This window comes from Malaclemys terrapin, chromosome 8 (genome assembly GCF_027887155.1).
Source record: "Malaclemys terrapin pileata isolate rMalTer1 chromosome 8, rMalTer1.hap1, whole genome shotgun sequence".
Classification (NCBI taxonomy): Eukaryota; Metazoa; Chordata; order Testudines; family Emydidae; genus Malaclemys; species Malaclemys terrapin.
In genome coordinates, this window is record NC_071512.1 from 79,056,207 (window position 1) to 79,066,613 (window position 10,407).

Genomic DNA, 10,407 nt, shown 5'->3' on the forward strand with positions numbered 1-10,407 from the left:
GGCGAGACACGCCCCCAGCCCGCCGGGCGCCCCCAGGGGACCCGGCCCAGCCCGGGAGGGAGGCGGCTGGCGAGAGCCCAGGAGCTGCCTGGGGTCCCCGGGCAGGGTGGGCGCCCGAGTGCCCGGCGGAGCAAACCCCCCCTTGGACTCCTCTCTGCTGCAGCCGGGCTGGGCACATCACTGCGTCCCTGCCCGCGCCTCTGCCCCCCAGGCATCCGCAGCGCGGATCGCTAGGGTAGCACCCCAAAGCCCCAGCCAGGGTAAGGGCCCCAGGGTGCTGGCTGGGGACCCGACCAACACCTAGCACCAGAGACAGCGACTGCTCGCAAGAGCTGGAGAGCAAGATCCAGCGGCGGGGGGCGGGGGCGACGACGGACGATGTGAGAAACAGCTGTAAGTTCGCATTGTGGTCACAGAGTCCAAGCATGTGCTAGCCACAGCGGTGAAACACCACCTCCTTCACCCATGCGTGGCCTTCTTAGGACCTGGCCTTTGGACTCATATATAGTCGGAGAAGTTACAGGTGGACGGGACCCTTTAGGTCATCTAGTCTAGATGTTCCCAAATTGTGATTTTAGATTTACTAGTGTTCTGCAGAGCACTTACTGATTTCAAGTCCATAGACAGCTGACTCTTCATTTCCAACTGCATTAAATGCTAATGCTAAACTGCATTAAAGAATTTAAAAATACATGCTTTACCCAGTATTCCTATTCTAGGTAAAGGAATGTTGCCACAGGAATATTGCGTGTTTATTAATGGGAGGGAAGCCGTCCAAACGATAATGTTGCTATTAAATGTGGTCCATATCAAGACAACTCCTGATCCGGTCCAACTCCCCTCTGCAGGAGCTAGAGCAGGATTATCCCCTATAATATATTCCTTGCAGAGGACAACATTTTTTGCCATGGGTAACTTTTTTCTAATGCTTAGGATTGCTATCTTTCTTGCTGTGTTCTGTGGGGAAAATATCTTTGCATTACAAAGATGTGATGATGCATTGATCTGTTCTTATGTATTTCCTGTGAAGTACCTGGCACATTTGTGCATTCGAAAAAATAATAATGTTGCCATTCTGGAGTGTTACAATGGAGTTGTACTCAAAGTACATTTAACATCTTTACATTTCCTGCAAGCATAAGTGACCCATCAAAATCAAAGCTGGTGGCAGCAATCCTATGAGCTACTGCAGCAAGGATTTTCCTTTGTATCCATGCTTTCTGAGTCACAGTAATATGATCTCTCTGTCTGTGTGGATAGCTCTTCCATGCCAATTCAAATTCTAATGGGAACCCTAGAATAAAATTAAAAGGTTCACTAATATGAACAATTCTTTAAATATATATCCACATATTTATTTGAATTTCCATCTTCACTTCCTCTTTCTATAACTGACAGTATAAACTTTCCTTTCAAACATGATTTCAAAGAGCAGCTTCCCCTCTGCCTCTGTCCATTAAAGACTGAAATTAGTTTTTTTTATTCCTACTTAGATTTCTGCATCTAGCTCTTCTAATCTGGAACAGGAATGCTCCTGCCTCCTAGTGACTCAGACAGACAGCCCAATCTACTGGCAGAATTTTTATGCCCAGCTTTCACTCTTAGCAGCTCTTTAACAGAGATTCATTTGAAACTCAATTTACAATACAATATTACTCTTTATACCCATTCCACTATAAAAAGCCATTTATCCAACAATCAGGTTGGCTTCCAAAAAAGTGGATCAAATGTTTTTTTCAGAAAGGCACCAAACTTTCCTTTTCTGTTCAGAACACGAGAGAACGGCATAAATCAAATGGCACAAACTCTAGATTTTGTGAAAATGAGTACATGCAAATCCTAAAAAGATAATTTTGTTTTTAGTTCCAACTAAAACAGTTATTTATAAAAATACACACTCCCTTGCAACCCAAACATCACAGCACTGAGATCCTGAAAATAAAATAGACTCAAAACAAAAGTGAAACTGACTTCATTGTCCAAGCTGAGAGAAATACAAACTGTAAACAAACATCATAAACAATGAAATGCACATTTCTTCTTTAATTATTATTTTTAATAATCTAAAATGTTATTAGTAACCTAGGGAAGGAAATGTTTACAAAGTTACTGTTGTTTTAAATCCATAGTATCCCTTTAACCTGCAGGGTATGGACTCTGATTAGCATTACTCTAAATCATTTAAGTGATTACTGTCATGTCAACAAAGAAGATTGAATGGAATTGTCTCCAGTTACTGAATTCAGAATTCTTCTTAATTCCTGGCAAGCACTAGATAGCTGGCTGGCAAATTTCTCCTTTAAAAAACAATTGCCATTTGGCTCATGACATTCCTATCTCCTCTGCTGATTGCATCTTGATTTCCATCAGAAAGATAAATCCTCTGCTGTGTCTGTGCTTTCCTGATACATGATTTAATCTATTCAGTTGTAAGAGAACTATTGTCCCTTGTGTAAACAAAATAAAATATCTCCTTATCATATAATTTTTAATTCTGCTAAATGTTAAAGCATGAGCTATATCCAGGATCTGCCACATTGTCTCATTGTCAGCAACAGGATTAGAGCCCAAAGAAGATGAGTTAATATCCTGTTAAATTTCAAAACTAGGAATAGTTATGACAAACATTCTGTTGCGCTAAAAATTAAAGGAAATGTATCAGATTAAATCATAAAACTGAATCTGATACCTCAAAAGCTGCATAACAGCCACATTAACAACTCATAGGAGCCAACCTGCTAGATTTAGCAGTTATCTGTTCTATTACTGACTTAACAGAAGGAAAAGCATAGGAGGATCACTCAACGCATCAATTGCACCTTGGAAAAGTCAAACGGATGAAGATTAACGGTGTCCAAAGAGAATAATTTGTTAGCCACCCACTGAAAGAATCAACATGTCTTCATTTGTGCACCTATAGTCTTACATTTAACAGGCCATATTCATTGTGTTCATATAATTTCATGTTGCAATGGTGTTACACTAGAAATGAATTTCTCCCAACCTTCCTAGTGTAGCACTGCCTCAATAAAAGTTCTCCACACTACATAATATGCATTGGAGATAGCTGGCTACAACATGATAATCCGAAGTGTTTAAGAGTTCACTTCTCATAAGCCATGCCATCAGACAAAGCTTTTCTAGATTGGTGTTTGGACACTATGAAAGTAGTTACAAATCTGCCTGAATTCTGGTAAGCAACATCAATTTTTTTTTCGCGGGCCACTTGAAAATTGCTGAGGGTCTTGGCGGACCACTTAATGATCTTTCCAAATATTGTTTGTACCGTTAGCTAACTATTGGAAAGTGCTTTTGATAAAAGTGCTATATAAAAAAAACCTTACTAATAATTAATGTTTTTGTTCTACAAATAAAAGCACACAACTTATTTTAAAATCAGTAGTCTTACCTTTCTAATGCGATGGATGTGCCCTCTCTCCCCCGCTGTGGCAGCCCCCGAACTGGGGCTGGGAAAGAGGGGGGTCCTCCCCCTGCAGCAGCCACCGAGCTGGGGCTGGAAAGGAGACGGGCATCTCCCCCACCACAGCAGTCACAGAACTGAGGGTGGAAAGAAGTCCTGCATGGCCCAAATTCCCTCCACCCCTTCTTCTCACCCCACTGCCCCCTCCCACCTACCCTCTATTCCCCCCAAGGCCACCACCTCACCTTACATGTGCATCTTCTCCAGGGTCCAGGCACCTCCACTAATTAGGTGGGTGGTCCTTCATTCTCTTGTGTGCGGCCACCCAGGCATGCACCTTAGAGGGAACTATCCACGGACCACCTGACTGGAGCTCATGGACCACTGGTGGTTCACGGACCAGTTTGAGAACCTCTGTTTTGGAGAAAAGCCATCCACTGCTCAGGTTGCTGGTTCTCTGAACCTACTGCAAACTGTTGCTAACTGAGCTTTCTTCACAGTGCCAGAGAGATCAATATGTGGCTCCCCATTCCAGTGCTGGATAAAGACCAAGCAACTCAGGAGGGCCTACATTTAAACTGGGGATGAACGGGGGAAAAAAATCCAGCAGTAGACATGTGACCTGTTCCTTTTGTGAGGAACTGGACAGGATTTTGCACAACTACACACCATCTAACCCAGAAATGTTGTGGATGCTGCTGCCCACTCCTCCCCCCGCCCCGAGGACAACCAGCAAGAATTACTAGATGATGAAAAGACCAATGAGGAGCTGTCCCATGACAACCAGATTCTCTTTGGGACTCAGGACCCGGATTGCAGCCAGGTTTGGGACTGAGAACCCAGATGCTAGCCAGGTTTGGGACTCAGGACCTGGATGCCAGCCAGGTTGAAAGAGAACCCGATACCTGCCATGCTAGCTTCTGTTCCGGGTGACGCAGCCATTTTAGGCGTAAGATCCTGAGTCTCCAGCCCCCACCTCCCTCCCTCCTATGGCCCACGCTGTCTGTTCAGTCCCTCTAGGGACCCAGGGTGGCTGCCCTCCGAACCTGAGGGTAAAGGGCCGCTCTCTCAGCCTGAGTGGCCGGGGCCAGGCCAAGCTCACTCCAACCCCGGAAGGGGAAGGGTGGAATGGGAAGTACAAAGGGCGGGGCCCTTAGCTCAGGCAGGGAGGGAGACGCAGAGGCTGCTCCCTTCAGACCCTGCTGCCACACCAGGGGAGGCCCTGGACCAGTGGAAACCTCACCTGGAGGAAGGACTGGGGCTGCCAGACTGCCCACTGCCGAGTACCCCGAGGGACTGGAGGAGCCGGAGGGGGAGCTGGAGCTACCAGCAACCGAGGAGCTGGAGGAGCCTGAGCCAGAGGGGGAGCTGGAGCTGTCAACCGCTAACTACCCCAACGAACTGGCGGGATCAGAGGGATTCGGACGAGCAATCAGGTAGGAAGTAGCCCAGGGACAGAACTGCACCGCGGTGAGTCTATATAGTGGAAAGACCCCACGGACTCAGTGGCGGGACCCTCGTCCTGACACTGTCAGGACCCTGGGCTGGAACGCAGTGGTGTAGGGTGGGCCTGCGTTCCCCTACCTGGCCGACCCATGTCAGGACCATAACCCCAACAGCGCTCCCCTGCCTGAGGGGCACGCTACTGACCTTTGACGGCACTCCCCCTGCCTGAAGGGCGCGCTACTGACCTTTGCCGGTGCTCCCGCTGCCTGAGGGGCGCGCTACAGACCTTTGCCGGCGCTCCCGCTGCCTGAGGGGCACGCTACGGACTTTTGCCGGCGCTCCCGCTGCCTGAGGGGCACGCTACGGACCTTTGCCGGCGTTCCCCTGCCTGAGGGGCGCACTATGGACCTTTGCTGGCGCTCCCCTGCCTGAGGGGCACGTTCCAGACACTGGCTAGCGCTCTTCCCGCCGCTAATTCCCCAGTGGCAGAGGCGTAACTCAGGCCGGCCAGTGACGTTGTAGCTCTCCACTGGCCCCTAGCGGGTCGGTGGACCGACCGACACCGATCACAGTCCCCAGTACACATTTCCAAGATGGCAGCTCCCCTGCCCCGGCAATTGGCCTCTGTCACATGCTAAAGACCTGACCATCAACCATTTTCAGGACCACACAACAAAGGACACATGTTCATCTACCTATTTTCCTTTCCCCTCTCCTGCCCAGTGAAACCCCTTCTCAACTGCCATTTGCCATCTCTAAATGGCAGCTGGTAACATGGTGCAGCCGCGGCCTCTACCCTGTTGCTCGGCATCTGCTTTGTGGCACAGCCCTCCAGCTGTGTCACCATCCGGTTTCCCCCACTTCCAGGGGACTCCTCCAACAAGAGCCCAGACACTCCTCGCAGCAGCTTGGCAGTCCACAGCCAGGCCACTCCTTCAGCGGCTAGTGGGGGGGTGGGGGGACAGGCCCACCCACTACTCTGGGCCCTGGCCCAGGGACTCTGCAAACAGCAGCTTCCTGCTGCCTCTTCCGTCCAGCTCACTGTCTCTATTTCCTCGACCACTTCCCCACAGCCTCAGTTCCTTCTGCTCCTGCCTCTGGCTCCAGCTCCTTTGCCTTCTTCCCAGGGCCTCGAGCCTGTAAGTCCTGGCAGCCTGTCAGGAGCTCTCCCTAGCTCCCGGGACCCTGCTAGCACCTGCTCTTCCCCAGGGGCTGGTCTCTCTGTAGCCCTCTGGGAAGCCAGTCTTCTCCCTAGGGTTCCCTGCAGCAGACTAACTCACCCCCTCACATACACATATGGACATTGTATGAACATAAAGATACAAAAATGATTGCTCCCTGCTCAGGTATAAATGCCTATAACACACATTCTTACAGGAAAAGAACTGACAATTATTGCAGAACCTATCTATTTTTCTCTACACTTTCTCCATGTCTGCAGGGGAGAAAAAGAAAAATCTAGGTCTGATGACATGATGCTCTTTGCTGCAACCACTGTTGCAATGCAATGAATGTAGGAGTCTCTAAAACAGTTAGTGAGGCATATGGCTGTAGCAAGGGTGTGTGGCCTCCCTCCCACATGAACAGGGAGACTCCTTCACCCACCCCCTGATGGACGGAGCCAGGGCATCCACACCCCAATAATCTTCTGAGCATTACCAAGCTTTATAACCCCGGGTGACAGTACCTCTTCCATTGTGTGACACAGCTGCATGAAAATGGCCCAGCAGTTGATCTCCCCATGCCAAACTGGTTGACTATGGACCAGTAGCATTTGAGGATGGCCAGCTTCCAGATGGCAGTGGTGACCCACTTCTCCATGGATATAGGGCATTGCATGTTGGTACCCTTCCACTGCAGCTCCAGGGCTAGCTCAGCACATCTCTCAAATAAGGTTGCTTTCCCCATCTTGAAATTCTCGGTCATCCTAGGTCTGCAGAAGAATCCTTTCCCACCAATCCACACTGGTTTTGCAAGCCCAGAAATGGCACTACATGTTGGGAAGCTGCTCTAGGAACCAATCCTCTAGCATCAACTGCTTTGTGTCCCTCTCTTTTTCATTGTCCTCATCCCACTTCCTCTGCTGCTGAATCTACTGATGCTGGAGGAGCTGTTGCCACATCATCTGCTGAGTGGTGCAGTGGGCGAAGATCAAAGCTGAAAATTTGAGTGCTAAAATACAGCCCAAGTAGCCTTTTCCTATTTGCAGTTGCCACATAGTGGTATGGAGCACTGTTGGGTCCATGCTGGCCAACAACAGCAATTCAAAAAGGGTGCTAGCCCACCCAGAAAGGAAACATGGGCAAAGAAAGTGGGATTTTTTAAAAATTTTGAACCCGCCTGGCTTCTGCTTTGCATCCTACAATTCACAGGGAAAAAAATAAATCCTAGGATGCAGGCTGAGATACTGTCTGAGAACACCACATGCTTGGCAGGCAGTAAAGCCACCACTGTGTGTATACAGGATGCAAATTGAAAGATGGAACAGGTGTTTCATTTGCATGCTATTGGTGTGGCTTGCATACTGTGTGTTACCTTATGTGCACCCCCCCCCACACACACACACCATAAACAAGCCCTGAGCCAATCCTCTTGAATGAAGAATTTGCCTGATAGATAACTTCTTCCGATGATCACCATGTGCATCTCTGACAAAGCTATGGTAGCAATGTTTTTTCTGGCCTGGTTTCTGCTTCTCCCCATCCCATTTTCTGACCCAGAAGACAACAGCTGCATGGTCTGGCTGAAACAATATAGAATCAGCTGATCATCCTGAGAGGCCCATGGAGCCCTTCTGACAACTGTAATCTAAAAATACCATTGATATTTCTACTAGGGCCACTGGCTCTGATTTGAAGCATCTTGAAATGTGGCACCTCAACACTATAGGTTCACAAATACTTTACTTACAATCCTTTGGGCTTTCCCAATTGGTATATTCCCAATTGGAAATCTGATACTAAGTTTCTGTGTCTCCTTTTGTAATTCCTGAAATTGCATATCACATAGATTCTGATTTAAACCTATCTTGAAAGGATATTTTAGAGCAACACTGACCTCTACTGGATATATAGGAACTTACAACTGAATCCACATGTGGATGGACCTGCCAAAATCTTGTGGCACTATATAGGCAAATAAGTCATTCTGCCAATAGCTTTTAGAACAGCATCAAGCTTGCATAAGGATTCTTAATTAGTTCATCTAAGGATTGTGGCAAGCAGAAAAGTTTTATCCAGCATCCGTTGCTTGGGAAGATCAGTGTAGTCTCTGCTTGCATGACGACAATTCCAGAGCCTTGGATATTACAGACTAAAATCAAATAGTCAAGATTCTCACCACTGAATTGGCTAATCTGCACGGTTTCAAATTCTGAGACTCCAAAGCCTAGTCATATTAATCCTGTGCCTTAATTCTAGTCATTTGGAAAAGAAGAGACCAGAGCAGCCCTGGTAATATGGAAGGAGCCACTATTAGGCATATGGGGCCAGGATGATCAGCTGCTGCTTTGTTAGTTGCAATGCAATGAGAAATGTAAGGCTTGTCTACAGAAGGATAGCCAAGAAAATTAATGTGAACTAACTAAGGCCTGGTTTGCACTAGAAAGTTAAGTCATCTTAACTACGTAGCTCAGGTGTGTGAAAAATCCACCAAGTGGCACAGTTAAGCTGCCCTAACCCCCCCAGTGTATACAGTACTAGGCTTAGTCTACACTAAAGAGTTAGGTTGACGTAAGGCAGTTTACAGCAACCTAATTATGTCAGTGTACACGTTACAGCTTTGCTCCTGATGATGTAAGTGCCCTACAACACCAACAAAATAACTCCACCTTATGTCGGTGTAGTTAGGGCGATGCAGTGTCCGTGTAGACACTGCAAGTTATTTACATCATCTGTTGGCTTTCATTCTTGTCAATTTCACAGCTCTGGCAGGGAGCTGAGAGCCCAAGGGAATGGGGATCTTGTGGGTGGGGGGGTGGAGCCAGCTCCCAGTGGGGAGCTGCGTGTGAAGCTGAGAGCCTCTTAGGTCGGGGAAAGCACTCCTGGTAAGGACGCGTACCACAATTACTGGGATGGATGTAAGTCGACCTAACATAGGTCAACTTAAGTTTGTAGTGTAAACATGCCCCTACGTCAATGGAAGAATTCTTCCATCAACCTAGTTACCATCTCTCAGGGAGGTGGATTACTTACACTGACAGGGAGACCCCGCCCGTCAGCATTGGTAGTATCTACACTGAAGCACTACAGCAGTGTAACTGCAGCAGTGGAGCTGTGCCACAGTAGCATTTCAAGAGTAGATAAGACCTAAAGGTCTGAATTTGAAGTGGATTAATTAAACAACATTAAATCCCTGTGTGGACTGTTATTCAGAATTAAAGTGGCCTTAATTTGGTTTATCTTAATTCACTTTGGAAGTGAACCATGGGGCATGAACAGAAAGACAGCCCAAATTTAGGACATCCTGCATTATGCAGGGCTTTTGAGAGATATGTATTTTCCTTTTCCTCTTTCACTCTGTGTTGTTTCCCATTTTCTGTGACTGTTTGTGACGAAGTGAATGCAAACAAGATAGCGATAGCAGCACGACAGCATCGGTTTTTGCCCTATTAAAGGGCAGAGGCCCTGAAAAATATAAACGACTCTATAGCATACATGGTACTTGGTAAGGACACCTCTATGCATCTGTTGTCTGATGGTGCTTTTTATGGATTTAGTCTATATCAATTTTTAATTCCTCTTTAGTGACAAGTGGACCCATATGATAGATGAAGCATGAAGTTAAGTCAGTGTTTAAAACTGTCTTCAACCTGGCAAGGTGGGTGAGATAATATCTTGGACCACTTCATGCTTGTTTCTCTCATTAACATAAGTTGGTCCAATTAAATCACCCATCTTGATTCTCTAATATCCTGAGACTGATATGACTACAATACATTGCATCCAACCCTGATAAGCATGGGATTTCCTATGTAGGATGCATATATTGGGCACCATGGCAGAAGGTTACATTCCCCTAAAAGAGATTAAACACTGTTTATGCAGTTTGTGACTCATAAAGTAGCAAAAAACAATGGTACAGTATATTTAATAACTGGGTCCTATATTTCCTGCCTGGCCATCTGTTCCATCCTGCTGGTAATAACCAGAGTATTTGTCATTTTAAATGACTTTTTGACAGAAACTGTCACATCCAGATGCATCTTCCTGTATTCAAATCACACTCCTGTTAGAATAGTGTGTTGTGGCCATCAAAGCTCTTAGTCAGAGGTTGCAATTACATACTAATCCAGAAAGACAGTGAGAGAGAGAGTGTGTGTGTGTGTGGGGGGGGCGTTTAATCTGCAAGATGAGTAGATAAGAGGATTGTACCATGACTCAAACTGCCCTTTAGGTGGAGGAATATACTGATTTGGGCCCCATTTCAGTGAAGTATATATTTAAATCCCATTTAAATTAATGGGACTTAAGCATGTAATTAAGTACTTTGCTGAAGAGGATACATGTAAGCATATGCTTAAGTTCTTTGCTGAATCAAGG